Source organism: Puma concolor, chromosome D1 (assembly GCF_028749965.1).
Source record: "Puma concolor isolate L17-30 chromosome D1, mPumCon1.1.hap2, whole genome shotgun sequence".
Lineage (NCBI taxonomy): Eukaryota > Metazoa > Chordata > Mammalia > Carnivora > Felidae > Puma > Puma concolor.
In genome coordinates, this window is record NC_141676.1 from 22,643,926 (window position 1) to 22,663,085 (window position 19,160).

The 19,160-nt window shown below is 37.8% G+C and overlaps 1 pseudogene; it reads left to right on the forward strand.

The window, feature by feature from the left end:
* Positions 1-17,878: 17,878 nt before the first annotated feature.
* On the forward strand, positions 17,879-18,522 carry LOC112865218 (acireductone dioxygenase pseudogene; annotated as a pseudogene).
* The last annotated feature ends 638 nt before the right edge of the window (positions 18,523-19,160 follow it).

Here is a 19,160-nt window from a genome sequence, read left to right on the forward strand (position 1 = left end):
TCAATTTAATGAATGCACAGTTTTTGTGAAGACATCTCCAAACTCCATTAACCTTTTCAGGAAAGTGTCGAATCCAGGCATAGCTATACTCAGACACATTATGCCGGCTACTAAATCCAGCACCGCCATTCCACTATAAACTCTAAAGATCACAACCTAGGCAGCACTTGTCTTAAAATGCAGACTCCAAGGTCCCACCTAACCCCAAGGAATCGGATCCTCTGACTGTATGTCCAGGGATCTGAATTTAGCAAGCATTTCACGATAATTCTTTTTTTTTTTTTTAATTTTTTTTTTCAACGATTATTTATTTTTGGGACAGAGAGAGACAGAGCATGAACGGGGGAGGGGCAGAGAGAGAGAGGGAGACACAGAACCGGAAACAGGCTCCAGGCTCTGAGCCATCAGCCCAGAGCCCGACGCGGGGCTCGAACTCCCGGACTGCGAGATCGTGACCTGGCTGAAGTCGGACGCTTAACCGACTGCGCCACCCAGGCGCCCCTCACGATAATTCTTAACACGTACTCCTCTGTGACCCTTGACTCTTTCCCTGACTTAATTGGGGAGGGGCCAATTTGTTTTTGTAAATTGCTTGTCAGATGATTTTAATTTTGTAGCCAAGGTTGAAAACTCCTGGCAGGAGAAACTTTTCTTTAGAATGGAAGATCTCAGGTAGAATGAAGTTGAAAGTACCAAAGACTGCCCTGATGTATTCAGCACGTCTATTCTTTAAGGCTTAATTGTTCACTACGTGCCAGACCCTGTGTGTGAAAGTGGGCCTAGGGAAGAAAGGGACAAGATACCTGCTTTCACGTATCATGAAGCTGAAGGAAGAGACCCGTGAACAACTAACAGGTAACAAAATGATACGAAATTGAAGAAATGGAAAACATCATTTTTCCTCTGTTCATGGAGGGAAGTATTTATTTTTTAAAAAAAGGGGTGGGAGCATCTTATGCATCTTACAAATACAAAGCCCTTGAGAGAGAAGTTTAGGACAAAAAACAGCGGTGGTGTTCTGATTTTTAACAGATTTTTTCAACGAATTTATTCATTGTTGACTTGAATGGCTTCCATTTTTGTTGATTTTATTTTATTGATTATAAAATTTTACTCGCATTCCCCTGCATGATTCACAACCGGCAACTCAGGAGCGGCTTCAGTTTTTACAATGATGTAAATGGAAAGCTCCTCACAAACCTCAGTTTTCAAGGCTGAAAGTACATGAGCCCTGGTACTTGACTGGTAACATCTGCTTGCTTCCCAGTTTTTAATCAACTGATACCTAGTTTAGATTGGTAGCTGGCTGAGTTGGGACATGTTTGATCTTAGAATAAAGGTCCAATAACAAATATCCCATGGAGGCTTTTAGGTTTTACCTAGGTGAAAGTCTCTTTTATCACCAAGATTCTTTGATGTAGGTGACTCTCTGGTCTTTTGATGTGCCAAACGCCCAGAAGGAGAGAGAGTCTTAACAAACCAGCAAGTCCAGGTTTGGCTTTGGAGAGATCAAGAACTAAATGATTTCTTGGCAACTGAGTACTACATACACATGCAAGTCCACACTCCTATTCCTTCCTTCCATTATATTCTCCAGTTGCTGTGTCGGCATAAATTGGCTAAAAAGCCATTGGTTTTAGATTGATTTCTTGCATTCTTTTTTTCTGTATTATAAACTCACTGTCATACATTTTATCATGACTAAAAAAAAATCACTTTCAATTTTCACCAGTAATTTAAACATTTTTATCTATAATGACTAAAAAAAAGTGATGAATATACATTTTGGATCAGCATATAACAAGGCATGGAGACCCAATTATAAAATATAGAGAGGTGCACTCTAGTGGGGGATGCTGATACCTACATTAGGAAGAGTGCCCAGGAATGGCTTCTATCCCACACTCAGGGGACCACAGAAGACTGGAAACAATTTACTTAAAGAATAGAGATAAGATGGTGGCCTTTTTAGAGTATTCACATGGGAAGGGACAAAAGTGGATGAGTTCAGGAGATTAGTAGGCCTTCAAATAGACATAGAATCGAGTATATTATAGGTTACAAAGGGAATGGAAAAATTAATGGTGAAACTATGATTCTGACGTGGGGAAATTACTACAATTTCGCTCCATTCACTGATTAGGGAATAAAGAAGGGTGAGTCTGGATGGTAGAGAAAGTGGCAACTCTTTGGTCTGTTTGAATTTTAAGAACTGTGAGACATGGGACCTGAAGAGGAGCTATAAACATTTGAAAACATGGTCTGGAGCTTAGGAAGGAAAGCTGGACTACCGATAGGGATGTGAATGTCTCCAGCATAATGGTAATAATTCATGCCATCAGAGTGGATAAGAGTTCACACAGAGGGATCAGCATCTTCAGGGGCATGTAAGTGTAGAGTATTTTTTTTTTTTAATTTTTTTTTTCAATGTTTATTTATTTTTGGGACAGAGAGAGACAGAGCATGAACGGGGGAGGGGCAGAGAGAGAGGGAGACACAGAATCAGAAACAGGCTCCAGGCTCTGAGCCATCAGCCCAGAGCCTGACGCGGGGCTGGAACTCACGGACCGCGAGATCGTGACCTGGCTGAAGTCGGACGCTTAACCGACTGCGCCACCCAGGCGCCCCTAGAGTATTTTTTCAAAAGTGGGAAGTCACAGGAGAGGAAGCTGGTAAGGAGCCAGGTTACACAGAGCTTTGAAATCAGTAGTAAGAGGTTTGGACCTTTTTCCTTTATGCATTGGAAGTATCTTTTTATTTGCTTTTATTTTTGTTGTTATTGTTCTTTGTGTATGTGTTTGTTTTGAGAGAGAGGGGGACAGAGGAAGGGAGAGAGAGTGAGAGTGAGAATCCCAAGCAGTGTCCATGTTCAGTGCAGGGCCCAAAATGGGGCTTGATCCCATGATTGCAAGATCATGACCTAAGTCAAATTCAAGAGTCGGATGCTCAATTAGCTAAGCCACCCAGGCACCCCTATTTGTTTTTAATTATTTGTATATGGTACTTAGGCAGTTGTGAGTGTGTGTGGTTTTTGTGTCTGTGGGTACTTAAGCAGTTGTGAGTGTGTGTGGTTTTTGTGTCTGTGGGTATTGTGAGAATTTCTGTTCATGCTCATGCAGGCAAAGAAAGCAAGCAAATGGCAAACTTTCAGGCAAAGAGATATCGGAGACTCCAAGTGTATCATTACTGGACATGGTGGGGAAACACTAGTAGTGGAATCTCCTGCATTTGACTAAGAAGGAAGAATCATACTCAGCATCTGGGTTATATAGGTGGAACACAGCACCTGCAGTGAGGCATTCCTTCCTTTAGAAAAACTGGATCAAACTTATATTGTCTTTTGATGGTACAAATGTCTGGAGTAAGCTCACTATAACATTAGTTTTCTAATTAGTGACTGTTTCATCAAAAGTGTTCATTTTTAATATAGAACCTGTCACTAGGTTTGGAACAAATATTTGCAAATGCAGTGATGAAATGGTATCATTATAATTAAAAATTACACTTTTCCTTTGGGTTTGCGAAATCAGATTTACAATTTTAAATTGTACACTTATATTGTAATATAATAAAACAAGAATTTTTTTTTTCCCATGGATGCGATCTTTCTGTTTTCCTTCGAGCAAATAACATTCAGCAGAATACATGTAACTTAGTCTGAAGAGGTGTCTCAGAAATATGGTCAGTTCTCTAGGCAATTGCTAAGAAAACAGAGAAGTGGTAGGAATAATCCAATAGGACCAACCACAAAATAGTCTTCAGGTTTTTAGATTTAGTAATGTGGGAATAGTTAATACTTTGAATGAATGGACACAATGATTCTGGAAAGACAAAGGTTTGGGCAAGGTAATTGGGAGTGCTTCTCACCAAAACATATATGCCCCTTGCTACTTCAAGTTGAATAGGTGTTTATGGCTGGATTTTGTTGTTTAACGCTGTCCTAAAGATTAACTGAATTTGGTTACCTGAATTTCAGTACATTTTTCTTCCCTTATGAAAAAATATTATTCAGAATTTTCAGGATAGGGGAAAAACAGTTATAGTAACTGAAATTTAAAATGATTGGAAACCACTAACTGACCTTTAGAAATATTTAGTCATATCCTTGTTCATATTTCTGGTTTCAACTTATTGCCACATGCATGTAACAAGAGCTTGCTATGTGTGGTACCCTGTGTGATATGTCAAAAAGGACACAAGTATGGATGAAGCACAGTCCTTCTTGACCTAATTGGGGGTGAGGTGAGGATATAGGAAAATACTAAGAAAGGATTATGTATATTCAACAGAGGTAGGATAAAACATTTTAAGGAAAATAGGAATATAATGAAGAATTTGTGTGTGAGATTAATGGGTAAAATTTCACAGGCAGAAGAGTTAAGGGGGGTCATTCCATATAAGGAATGTACTGAGAGCAAAAGCACTCACATTGGAAAGTTAAGGGGGTTTGGGCTACATTTTGGTCTCTGTGTTTGGCAGCATCATGGAGATGCTTTTGGAAAGGGAGTTCAATAATAGCTTGGAAGACTGGAATACAAAGACAAAGAAGTCATCCTTAATCTGGGAGATATTGAAGAGATGGTAAGTATTTGAGCAAGTTATTGTCAGAGATATAATTTCAGAAGATTAATCTGGTTGCAGGATGTTGCCTTGGAGACAAAGAAGGCGGTAGACCGGTGAGAGGGCTATTACAATGACAAAGTAGAAATGTTATAAAGGCCTGTATTATAATGGGTAATGTAGGTGAGAATGAACAAAATATGAAGGGCACTGAGAATGTAGAATCCATGTGATTTTAGTAAATGATTAGATAATAGAAGTCAGAAGGAGGAATCAAATCTCTGTGACTGGTGCTATTAGCAGCCATTTTAAGGGAGAGGTGACGAATTTGATTTTGAACATGATGTGTTTATGGTATCAGTGGCCCTTGGGCAAGACACTGAGATGGAGAAGTCAAACAGTCAGTTAGAAATGCAAGTCTGAGTGTCCGAAAGGTATTGATGTCAAGAAAGAGAGATGCAAAAGTCCAGAGAAGTATACTTTCAATTAATAAATGTCCCACATTCAAATAATCAGGCTTTCAACTTTGATTAAACTGTTGTGGAGACTCAGTTTCTTTCAATTTGCTGTGATTTTCAGTCATATATTTGTGTTCTCTTCAGAGCTTTTCTGGCGAACTAAGGACCAGCATGGCATTTCCAGTATGACCAGGGTTAGAGAGTATGTTTAGTAAAAAACCTGTTCTTGGGCATTTTTCCAGTCCAATTTGCAAACCGAGAAGTTCTGATCTGCTTTCTAAACTTTAGGTGCTCATCCTAGCAAACAAAGATAGATATACTGCCCGTTAATCTTCATACTCAACTCAGCTGTTCTTTCTTCCTTAGAGCAAAATGATTTAGGGTAGTAATATGAAAGGAAATGAACTAACATGATATAAAAAATGGTGCATAACTTGGAACCTTAACTAAGTTCGAAGTTGCTGCTGATTACTTTCCGATCTCATTCTTTATTTGCAAATGCCACTGCCTCATGGCCACTGAGTTCTTATTATATTATTGCATCATTAATCATTATAGGAATCCCAATACAGCTCTAGGATAAACACAAGCATGCTCTATCTTTCACTTGTGTCTTGCAATGTCTCTCCTTTTCTTCATTACCATATTGGAGCTTGCATTTAAATAGCCACTTGTTTCTGAAATATTTTCAAAGTGCTTTGCGATCACTGATGTGAGATTCTCTGGAGAGAAAAGCAACACATATTTGGAATTACATTGCAGTGTGAATTTAGAGACAGCAATAGAAAACCTCAAATCCATTTGAATGGAAGGAGACTCAGTAGGTTAAATGAAATTATGTTTGTATTTAATAAGGCAGTGAAAGTGTGATATCCTGATAGAAAATGAAATTTAATGTTAAGTGAAGGCTTCTGGTCACATACACACTTCAAGTATGAAGAAATTAATGCTTTACAAGTCTGACCTAACAAGAAACAAGTAAGATACCATGGACAATATTTAGTCAACAAATATGTGTTGAGAGAGTGCTATGTACTAAGTACTATATTAAGATACTTGATATGTCAGCAAACAAAACAAGGCAAAGATCATTTTTAAAGCTTTATTTATTTTTGATTGAGAGAGAGAGAGAGAGAGAGAGAGAGAGAGTGAGCACACACACAAGTTGGGGAGGGGCAGAAAGAGGGAGAGAGAGTGAATCCCAAGCAGGCTCCAACATGGGACTCGATTCCAGAAACCCATGAGATCATGACCTGAGCTGAAATCAAGAGCTGGACGCTTAACCAACTGAGCCACCCCACTGCCCCAAAGAGCATTTTTATTATGGCAAGACAGGCACTTAACCATAGATAATATGAATAAATATGTTATATATTAGAAGGTAATAAATACCTTAGGAGGGGAAATGTAGAATAGGGAAAAGGGGATCTATCATGCAGTTATGACAAATACGTTATAATTTTAAAGGGTTGATCAGGGTAGATTTCATGGAGAAGATCAGATATGATGACTGAAAAGAGAAAAGGAGCTAGCTGTGTAGATATAGGAGTTGGGGGAGAAGTAGCATATCAGGAAGGGAATAGTAAATGAAAAGTACCAGTATGAAATCCAATTCATTCTTAATTATTCCTTCTAGTAAATCTTTACCTATACACAGAGAATAGTGTAAGCAAAGCCATTTAATAGAATTCCCTGTATTTAAGCTCCTATATTCTATAATTCGCTGCCAGAATTATTTTTATAAATAAAGTTTTATTTGTTAGCTTTTTGTGTGTGGCTGCTTTTATGCTACAATGGCAGATTTGAGCATGAACAGAGAACACTTGGCCTGCAAAGCCTAACATATTTCCCATGCAGTTCTTTTTAGAAAAGTTTGTCAACTCCTGTTCTACGCTCTTCAAAATATCATAATATTAATGAATCAGAACCCCTCTCAGATCCTTGAATACAAAGACTGTGTCTTAAGTAAGATACTGGAGACTTTTGAACATATTTGAGTACTTTCTTCATCAATTTTGGGGCGACTTTGAGAAAGCTACTTAACTTCCTTAATCCTGGGTTGTCTTCAATACCTACTTCAGAGAGTCAAAGAGATGCTTTGAATCATGTAGCAAAACGTTTGATCTAAGTGTAATATAAATAATGTTATCTGTTTCCCATTAATGGTATAACAAATTACCACAAACTTAAGGATTTAAAACAAAACTCTTGTAATTATATTGGGTCTACCAGAATTATATAATATAATTTATCATCTCAAGGTTAGCTCATTAGCAGCTCTTATTCCACCTGCGGACTTCATTCCTCTTTGTCATATAACCTAACATATTCACAGGTTCTGGGGATTAGGACCCAGACATCTTTGGAGAGCCATTACTTTGCCCACAACATTAATATCACAAAGGTCTTGCCAAAGGCCAGTCAGCTGTTCACCTGTAGAGTCAAGACTAAGACCTAAGTTGCCTGACATTTGTTGAATATTCAATGTCCTTTTAACGTTTTGATGCTGCTTTCAGTAGTGGAAGACATTTGCTTAATTTGATAGAAGGCATTGAAGCTGCCCTATGTCAATAGAAAGTGTATTTTCCTTACAAAAAAAAAAATCCTGGTTTTTATTTTAAAGCTTTCATCCATTAAGACCACATTAACATCTATAGAGATGGCAGAGTCAAAAAAAAAAAAAAAAAAAAAAAAGAAGAAGAAATGTTTACCAATGCTGCAAGATTGCTATTCTAAGATTTGACTTAAATAGGCTTTCTTTATTAAATCCTAACCAGGGATAAGGTGAGATAGGTCAGGAAATAGGATCGAGGTGGAAAAAACTGGAACTGTGTCTCTTCTGAACACTTAACAATGTTTATCTTCAAAACAATGAGGACAATGACAGAGGCTGGCATTGCCTCCCCCTCCATGTCCATATCTATCTATATCTATCTATATCTATATCATCTATATCTATATCTATCATCTATATCTATATCATCTCTATCATCTATCTATCCTACCTGAGCACATGGCTATACATCCAGGCCCCTACTGTACAGTCTTGTAGGCACCTAGGTATGGCCATGTGACTAGATTCTGTCCAACGTAAAAGAGATATGAACAACTTTTTGGATTGTGGCCTTAAAAGAAAGTAGTACACTTCTCTCTCTCTCTCTCTCTTTCTCTCTCTCGCTCTTTTTCTTTTCTTATGGCTCTACTGCAAGTCTGGGTAAGCAGTAACCTTAAACCATGGTCTGTGTACAACACAGGCCCCCTGAATTTATATTTTTCCAAATTCAAGATTTGAGTAGTTACTATGATCATCTCAACTGCGTTTAACATTTGGTAGCCTCTTGTTGAAATACCAACCCAATGGAGCTGCACATCTGCAATAATAATAATGTCATGCACTTATAGACAACACTTAATAATTATTTTTCCTTTCATAATCACCCTTGAAGTAAGTTAATATCCCCATTTTACAGGTAAGAAAACTAGAAATCTTATTTGCTTATGTTTATAGCTTATAAGCTATAAATCTTATATATACGTATATATGTATAAAAGCTATCATAGATATGTGTGATTTTTTAAAGATATGTATAACATTTTAAATAGATCTTTTTTAAGTTTTTTTAAGTATTTATTTACTTTTCAGAGAGACAGAGAGAGAGAGAGAGAGATAGAGCATGAGTGGGGGAGGGGCAGAGAGAGAGGGAAACACAGAATCCAAAGCAGGCTCAGGGCTCTGTGCTGTCAGCACAGAGCCTGATTAGGGACTAGAACCCACAAACCATGGGATCATGACCTGAGCCAAAGTCGGATGCTTAACCGACTGATCCACCCAGGTGCCCTGTACATTTTAAATACATCTTTAAAAAAACTACTCCCACTTAGGAACTTTTACATTTTCTCTTTTCAATTCTTCTTTTCATGGACACAAATCTTGAAATTTAAGAAGGCTGAATTTGTCTTTACTGCTCACCAGGAATCCTATGCAGTGTGAATTTCTTTCTAATATCCAGGCTGAACATGAGGAATATAAGGAATGTGTGTGAGTTGGAAATGTGGAAAGAACCAGAGATCTTTCTGAATGAGGATCAAGAAAATAGAGTGTTTGTTGACTATGCCACAGCAATTCTGTCTCGGAGTATTTGTACCATTTCTATTTTATTTTATTTTATTTATTTATTTTTTTAATTTTTTTTAACGTTTATTTATTTTTGAGACAGAGAGAGACAGAGCATGAATGGGGGAGGAGCAGAGAGAGAGGGAGACACAGAATCGGAAGCAGGCTCCAGGCTCTGAGCTGTCAGCACAGAGCCCGATGTGGGGCTCGAACTCACGGACCGCGAGATCGTGACCTGAGCTGAAGTCGGACGCTCAACCGACTGAGCCACCCAGGCGCCCCACCATTTCTATTTTAAAGAGGAAGTCAAATTCCAAAGAGGCATTTAGAAGAAAGAGAATGAGAGATACTTTTCATACTTTTCAAACAGAGATAATTTGAAACTGATGGGTTGAGTGAAAAAGACCAGAATTTTGTTAAGATTTCAGGACCAAAAAATGTGTATCCCAAGTGGAAAGCATCTTTTAAAAGATTATCATATACTTAAAAGTATGTATTCATAACAACCCTATCATCATGAGCCAATTCAAAATTATAGATATTCTAAGTAGTGCATCATAAATCACTGTGGTGTTACACATGAAGCCCACTGAAGACTAACCACAGCCCTTAACAAGATGCCACTGTGAGCTGGTGAACTAGGGAAGCTGGTGGTGTAATTCAAACTGAGGCCAGAGGCTGGAGAATCAGGAGCTTCAATGTCCAAGGGAAGGACAACGTGGGATGTCCCCATTCAAGAAGAACATTGAACGTTCCAGCTCAAGACGAGAGAGAGAGAGAATGTGTCCTTCTTCGACCTTTTAATTATGTTTAGGGCCCTCAACAGATGGGCTGATGCCTGCCCACACTGGTGAGAAGGGAACTTCTTTACCCGTTTAAATGCTAGCCTCTTCTAAAAGCACCATCACTGACACTCCCAGAAATAAAGTTTACCAGCTATCTGGGCATCCATTAGCCAAGTCAGGTTGATACATAAAATTAACTATTACAAAGACAAAATCCCCCAAGTTTGGTTGGCTTTTACCGACTCATCTATAAATATTTTTGACTTGCCTCTTAGTTCCACTAGCCCTAACTCCTATTGCACCTACCCCCTATGTTCCAATGTGCATTTATCTGTGTGAATTTGGCCTTGACTGGAGACTTCCTTGATCTGGATCTCTCTGTAATCCAGCTCTTTTTGTTGCTGCCCTTAGGAAGTCAAGGCTCTACATAGCTCGATCACCAAGAAAACTTTTGCATCTTACTCTGTGCCATGGTTTTGCTGGTCTCTCTAGTCAGTGTAGTTAACTCTTTGGACCCCATTTTTGCCCATCTTCCTTCCCAACCTTATCATGATCAAATTAGGTAGATGATCTTTTTCCTTTCTTTATTGATGTAAAAATAGTTGAATGCAAAATCTATGTGGATCTAAGGAAAGTTTAAATCCAGTTTTATATTCTTTTTTTAATGTTTATTTATTTTTAGAGAGAACATACACAGGAGCAGGGGAGGGGCAGAGAAAGAGGAAGAGAGAGAATCCCAAGCAGCCTTCCTGTGGGAAATCAAATAGCTATGTCCTGGTTAAGGAGATTATAGGGAACGCATTACACTGCTTTCTGGCCCTGCTGAAAACAGCAGACCAGTATCTAGTTAATGTGTATATAGGGATTGGATCCTGCCTGTGCTCATGAATTCCTTTCGACCATGTTATCTATGGAATGTCTTGTTCTGATTTCTGCATCTGCTCTTTTGTAGCTGTGGGAATGCCTTGTTTGTTTGCATGCTTTCTATACAATCTCACTGGCATATAGCCACTGACATATTGTGCAATGTTTTCCCTATATGTATGCCTAATACATGCAGGAGCTTGAGAGTAGCTCGGGGAGATTTCCCTTGGCCTCCCCCTCTCCTCTCTTGTGACGTGTTGAGTAATCCTTTCTGCCATCCTCGGCTTTGCTGGGCAAAGCTGGAAGCCAAACCCACAATTGGTGACCCTGACATGATCCCACAGCTCGGTGCTGTCAGCACAAGCCTGGGGCAGGACTCGATCTTGCAAATTGTGAGATCACAACCTGAGCTGAAATCAAGGGTTGGATGCTTACCTGACTGAGACACCCAGGTGCCCCCATTTTTACATTCTAAATGTATTCTTTCTGTATGCCTGAAATGTAGGTATTTGATTGAAGGTCATTTTAAAACCTCTTATGTACAGTTACAGCTATGGTAGAATTCACTATTACTGTAGGTATTAGGACACAAAGAAAATTCAGAGTTTTATAAATTTCCTGGGTTATACATATAACTTTGTATGTAACTAAGCATATTAACCTGTTTTAAATTCCAAAGCTGTTGGTTCTACCTTTATCTTTCTTCGAAGATTGCATACTCTAGCCAATCCTAAATTGACTCTTCCTCCAATGCACAAAACAGGTTTACTGACACTGCATAGGCCCACGGGTGAAACTAAATGAAAAGTAAAGATCTAGAATTACTGCTTACTGCATTTTTCTCTTACCAGCTGTGTGGTCTTGGATAAGTCTCTTAGTTGTATCATATACAATGAATATATTGAAACGTTTAAATATCTTACTAATCTGAAAGCAAGATTCTGGATAAAAATAAAAATCAGTGTTTCATCAGGAAAACTAATACATGTGACAATGTTGTGTGAAGATATACAATGAATAATGAAGAAAACATTTTATCTCTAGAAATGTATTTGAAAACATTTTTTATTAAAAAATTTTTAATGTTTATTTTGAGAGAGAGGGAGAGCACAAGAGGGGAGGGGCAGAGAGAGAGAGGGAGACACAGAATCCAAATATCCAGGCTCAGAGCTATCAGCACAGAGCCCAACACAGGGCTCAAACTCACAAACCTCAAGGTCATGACCTGAGCTGAAGTCAGATGCTTAACCCATTGAGGGACCAGGTGCTCCTCTAGAAATCTATTTTCAAATAGCTCACCCTACAATGAGGGATGCATCATTGAAACTGAGATACATGAAATACAACTAAAATAACAATTAAGAGGAGACAAATGGTACTCTAAGCCTATCTAAAGAATCCAAAAGTTTACTCTTACACCTGGACTTGAAATTTATGATTGGCCTTGTAAGTGACCAGTTGCATTGTCTTCTCAGACCATACCCTCCACTGCATTTTAAGAAATCCTGTTTGTATGCATTTCAAGGTGTATTTGGGAAAATATGAACCAGTCACCTTGGCCATTTTTAATTAGATGTGAAATGGACCTGAGATCTAAACTGAATCAGATTCCCTTCCTATTACAAAGAGTTGATTTATTCTCTTGGCAGCTGAATATATAACATATTAAATGGAAACTCCGTGGAAATATGCTTTTTCCCATATAAAGGCAAAAATGCAGTCAAGAACAGTTTCTAGAGCAGGAGAGAAGAAAGAAACAAACATGCACACACAGAAAAAGCAGAGACTGAAAAAAGATGCCCTTGAAAATACCCATTCTACTGTTTCTAGTACATTCTAGAGGACAGCTATTTTCTTTTCATATAGATTGTCAGGAGCCTGCTGTCCCTTTCCCCATGTATGTTAAAGTACAGAAAATAGTAGAATATGTAAAATTATAAAAGTTTTCAAAGTTTCCCCTTTTTAATATCTCTGTTGAGGTCATCTCTCTCTTTTTTCCTCTTTTTCTTACTTTCTAAACTTGATTTCAAGTTTTCCACCTAAGTTCCCTTGTCTTTGTATTACTGATTCTGAGTGATTGGTAGATAGACCTGAAACATTAGGAAAAAGAGAGCTTTACACTTCACTTTACTTTACACTAGAAAAGATTGTAGAATTTTCAAAAGGGGAGGAGGGGAGAAATGGAGATGATCTGCATGGCGGGGGCGGGGAAGCTTGGGGTACTGTTTGATTAGGAGTGGCCTCAGGGGCGGTTGAAAGAGGGACGGCAAGTTGGCCCCAGAATGTGAGTTGTTGAGGATTTGAGAAGTGGAGAATTTTCTGAAATACTTCTGTGAATTACAAATCCGTCTCTTTGAATTTGTTTGAGAGACTTCAGTGAAGATTTTAATTATTTTTTATCAATAACTAAATTTGATTTACAGACCTTATTTCTTTGAATGTGCAAGATGGGCCTATATGATTTTCCAACTTTTATTCAGCTAATATGTATAAAAAATTTTGTTTTCTTTTCAAATGAATTCAAGTGATATTTTATTACTTCCAGCCAGAAGAACCCTGATTAATACAGGCTTTATAAATGCCTCAGTTTTATATCTGGCTGCAACAACAGCATGTTATGCAGATGAAAGAAAGAGAGAATATCTATCATATACATTTATTAACCATGTAATGTTATCATGGAAATGGTCAAGAAAGAATAGAGATATTTCCAAGCTCCTCATGTTATAGAATAAAGCTGGACAAGACTATAGAAATTATTTAGCTGAATTCCAGAGAGCTAAAGATATGTACTCCCAAGATTATTTCACAGATGAGATTAGAAACCAAGCAGACTGGTACCCAATCTTGATCTTTGTCCAATCTTCCATACTGTGTTATCTTTCCCCTGCCTGAAAAGTTAAACCTTGTGATTATCTTGGATATACGCTAAGGCATTTGTTTGGGAATGTTGAAGAGGTAAACTTAATATTTTGAGAAACACTCCAGACATGTGGGACAAAACGTGTTCAAACCTTTACACACTGGAGGAATTTTCACGTGGTATCTGGATGCAGAGTGTGACATTGTTTTTAGAAATGATCACCAACAAGGGTTGCTTCATGCTTTTTAAGAGCCATAGCCCGCTATAGACTAGCAACTGTTGTTAGAGTTGTAAAACTTTCCAAGAAAAACTGGATATCCTCAGAAACGTAGTGAAATTTTCTACAGAACTGGCTATGTCCACAGTAATTATGCTGCAAGATAACAACTTGAAGGTGGTATGCAGACTTCCCCTTCAGAAGAGCAGAAATTATTTTTTTCTCTGAACTCTCTTTGGCCAGGTTGAAATCTTGGATCCTGAACATAAACTTTTCCAAGCCTAAATGAGGGAGGTATAAGAAGGCTCCTGTCTTTGGCTACTATTCCCGATTTTTCAACAATCCTGATTACAAATATGGCCTCAGCAGACAGCTTCCAGATTTTTGGGCTTGGCAATCATGACCAATGTACCCATGACCCATTGAATCCCAAAGTAAATCCCCGGCTATGGAAGGATAGAATAAAAAATGTCAATTTTACAAATGTTGTCTTTTTTCTCATTTCTCCCAAACTTGCAAGAATTTTCCCTCAAAGATCCTCTTTGGAAATGTTGCATATAAAAAGCATGGACTTTTTCCCACTTTAGAAAACTTTATAATGAATACAAACTGTCGGTTTTGAGTTTTGCTGATTTATCACCCATGGCAACCATTATGAAAGTACTCAGCCCCTAAACAAATTATATGTGGTTACAATACTGGCTGAGTCAAATATCCTTGTGTGACAAATATGGAATCCCTGGTAAATACATTAAGTATGATGACTCAGGTTTAAACTGAAATATTTAGAACCTTCTGTGCATAAGATACTATATTGCATCCTAGGTGGGTTGTAAGGGAAGCTTCTTCAAGACTGTATGATCTAGCCAGGGAATGTCAACCCACATCAAGATTTATATATCCTACTTGAGAATATAATCTGGGAATAATCTGAGAATATAATATGAGCAGGGAAGAAATTTGTATAAAACTGGATTGATCTCTGAACGCTTCATGGAGGCGGTCAGCTAGATGAGTATATGAGAGCCCCCACAAATGTGAGGGCTTTTGCAGAATGACTGACTCCATTCAATACTCTTAGAGGCATTTCTCCAGAGCAACACAGAAACTTTTGGGTTTTTCTGCCTTAGTTTAAGCAAGGTATGAGTAGATTATATCCCCTTAGTTTACATTCTTTTCTTTTTTCTTTTTTCTGATATGAGTAAAGAGTTGGCAGGCATAAAATGCAGGGAGACACTTACAATGCTGCTTTTAATCTTTCTCTTTCAATATGCTTATAAATAGCATGGTAAACTGTGAACCTCTTTCCTTTAGAAATGCTGATACCCCAAGGGCTTAGTCAGTTTCAAGGCTTTTGCAGAAAGCTGCATTACTTGGGTTTCTTTGAAATGAATACAGTTATTAAAATAGCAATGATTGTAGCTACTTGGTGGATTGGCACTAAAAATTGGTGCAGCCTGGGAGCTTCTTTTTCTAAAATTCACATGCACATAAATGTGTCCATGTAAAGATGTCAGTCAATAGTGTGGTTATAGCAGTTTAAAACTGACCAGTTTCTCTCTCCTTATGTAGGTTTACCTTGAAGGTTTGATATTGTTCTAAAAATTGTTTTTAATTAAAAAATAACAATGACCTGCTTTTGTAGTGATGTTTATTAAAGTAATAAAAGTCTGAAAATATGCTCTTCCTTGTGAAATTTGGAAAGAAAAGACAATTCTTATAATAACATGTTACATTACCATGATTTCAATCCTGTGTCCCTCCTGGGTAGGATTTTGAATTCTGAGTAGATTGTTATCTTACCCTGGAGGTGATACTTCTCCCATAGAAAGCCAAGGAATGGTATCTTAAAAGCAGACTTATTATTTTTAACACTTCCTACACACCAGGACAAAAATGCCATTAGAATAGAGTTCCAAACACAGTTCTCATCCTTCTCCTTTTTGTCTGTAGTTACAAGCAAGAGAGGGGTGGGCAGGAAACACGTGAATAATCCACATACACCTCATTGAGTGTCTAAGCAATTAGGAAGCCCCCATGCAAGGGGGCTAATATATATACTTAGGAGTTTACGTGTCTTTGACTAATTGCCTCTGTTTGGCACATGGGTTTATTAATGGTCCTTTTGTCCTTTTCTTCTACCTCTGGCTATATCCCCATTGACTCTCTATCTCTAGCTTATTTTTTTTTTTTATTGTTACTGTCACTTTTCTCTGTGTTTCAAGGTCTATTTTCCCTTCTGGTCAATATTTCTGCTTTATAACTTGCCAAATGTATGCTTTTCTTTTTTCTTTTTTTTTCTTAAACTTTTACTAAGTCGTAGTGCTTTCTTTTCTTTGTAATAAAGAATTAGCATTCTACTTAAGAATAATTCAGGATATGCTTTCTTCCAAAAGGTTTTTCTCAATATTAGCAACACTCCCAAGCTGTCATCATATTCCTTGACTACTGAGTTTTTTTTTTCTTGTGAAGAGATTAATTTTATTTGAATTTTTATGACACACTCATTATTTGTCATAACTCACATATTATCATGCAAGGATTTTACCTCAGCTATATGCCAAGTTTCTAATATATAGTTGTATACCCAGGGCACACTCATTAATACCACTAACATGTCAACAGTGGTCACCTAACTCTGTGAAATATGAAAATAAATTAAGACATATAGACTCTAAATCCAGAAGAATTTATCTTTACATCACATGTGCTAACTACCCACTGTATCTGATTTGACTGTAATAATGTCCCCTTTAAATGGCATTACACTTTCAATGTTTGAAAATAAAAGTTATAAATATTTTACCTGCCTTTTAAAGACTTTACCTAGACCAACTCTTCTCAAACTTTAGTCAGTGTACAAATCACCTAGAGATTTTATTATTTTATTCCTGGTCCCAACCCTTATGTATTCTGATTTTATGGGTCTGTGTAGGACTCATGGACTTCAGTTTAAAAACAAGTCCCAGTAATGCCAATACTGTTGGTCCAAGGAACACATTCTGGGCACAACTAAGACTATTAAATGGCATGTGTAACCTTTTTTTTTTTTTGGCTACGGACTAGCTGTATGTGTCAGGTATGGTACTATGTATGTCAGTAGTGAATAAAACAGCTGTAGTGTCTGATCTTGAAAATCCCAGAAAATAGTGTATGTATAAACATTGTTGATGTAAGAATGTGGTGATGAGTTTAATACATAATGAATGAAATATGACTTCAGAATGTCCTGGGCCTTAAGCAGAGTTAAAACTTATTTATAATTATTTGGAGTGTTAGAGTATTCAGAATTTGACTATATGCTTACTTAACAGTGAGTTTTATATGTTTTCTTGTTGTCTTTTCATTTTGATTTGAGGAATCCCCTTTAGCTTTTCTTATAAAGCAGGTGTAGTCATGATAAACTTCCTGTGCTTATGCTTCCTCTTCAATTTTGTAGGACAGCTTTGCCAGGTATAGTTTTCTTTTTTCTTTTTTTTTTTCTTTCTATCAACACATTGAATATATTGCCCTACCCTCTCCAGGCCTGCAAATTTTCTGTTAAGAAATCCAATGATAGCCTTATTGGGGTTTCCCGGTATGTGATGAGTACTTTTAGAGAAGCTTTCATGTTATCACAAATGTAAAAGGATTAAATTTCCTAATCAAAAGGCATAGAATGGCTAAATGGGTGAGAAGAAGAAAAGTCAAATAATATGCTGTCCTCAAAAGATTCATTATAGCTTTAAGGACATAGACTGGCTGAAAGTGAATGAATGGGAAAAGATATTCCATGAAAATGGAAACCATGAGAGAACAGGGATGGCCACACTTCTATCAGACAAATTAGATTTTAAATCAAAACTGTCACAAAGAGACCAAGAAGTCATCATACAATGAAAAATAATTCATCATCAAAAATATATAATGGCCCCCTTCCTCCTTTCTCCACTACCTCCTGCAGCTGCTTGTGTGGGATCAGCTGGCCATGGCCTGGGCAGTGGAACAAGCAGGTGTTCCCTGTACCCGACTAGGGCCATGGTACAGGCCTGGGACATGGACAAGTCTGCCCACAACCTGATGTGGCCCCACCACGCCAAGCCATCCCCTGCCCATACACCTGGAGCAGCTGTGCCAGCTGGGAGTTCTTTACTGTAAGCTTGTTGCTGACATATATAAGAATTATCCAGAATAACAAAATATTCAAAAAGAGAGAAACTACTACTGGATAGACATAATAACCATATGCAAGGATAAATTACCAAATAATGAAGAAAAGATGAAGATATTCTACAAGGAGCATTTGTACCTCAACGATGAGATCTGCTACATCTTGGATGGCAGTGAGTGCTTTGATGTGAGAGACAAAGAGGACAAGTGGATCCACATCTTCATGGAAAAAGGAGACATGATAACTCTTCCTGTAGGGATTTATCACCACTCCACACTGGATGAAAAGAACTAAGTGAAGGTCCTGTGTCTGATTGTGGGAGAACCAGTGTGGACAGCATACAACTGGCTAGTTGACCAATTTGAGGCTGGAGGGGCAGTACATGAAAGTTTTAGCAGACAGAGCAGTGGTGCTCCCAGGGCCTAGCTCACCCTCTGCCTTTGTGAATTTCCTGAACATGATCACAGTAGAGAACCTGTCCTCTCTCCTTGCTTTTATATTGGGGGACTAGGTGAACTTTTCTTTGCATGATTATTTGATCACAGTATGTTTTAAGGAAAGGAGATTTATTATAAAAGGGATTTTTACATGGAAGCAACTGTGGAAATGTGGACAAATCACATTAATTTTATCTTATTCAAGATCAGTGGTCATCAGTTCTGTATTAACATATGCATTGGACTTTAACCCAAATGAGAGTCATCTCCCTGAATGTAAGCACTAAGCTGATCCATCCAGACCTGGTCCTTCTACTGTAGGCAGATGTCAGTCTGTCTCATGCCTGCCTTGTAAGAAGGCGTCATAGTAGATTACAGGACTGGCTAGATAGAAGACACTTTTATCCCCTGAGTGGGGAGTGCTGTCAGGGGTGAGCTCTCATATTCATTGGGGGGATACTCTGAATTGTTGATGCCATTTTCTTGTTCAAAATAAAGGAACTGCCTTAAGTTTATATAAAAAAGTTAATAACAACTACAAACATATACTCAACATCAGAGCACCTAAATACATAAAGCAAATATTAACAGAAGAGGGAAAGGTAGATAACTATACAATAATAGTAGGGACTATAATACCTCACTTTCAACAATGGATAGATATTCCAGATAGAAATTTACTAAGGAAACTGTGAACTTGAATAAAATTATA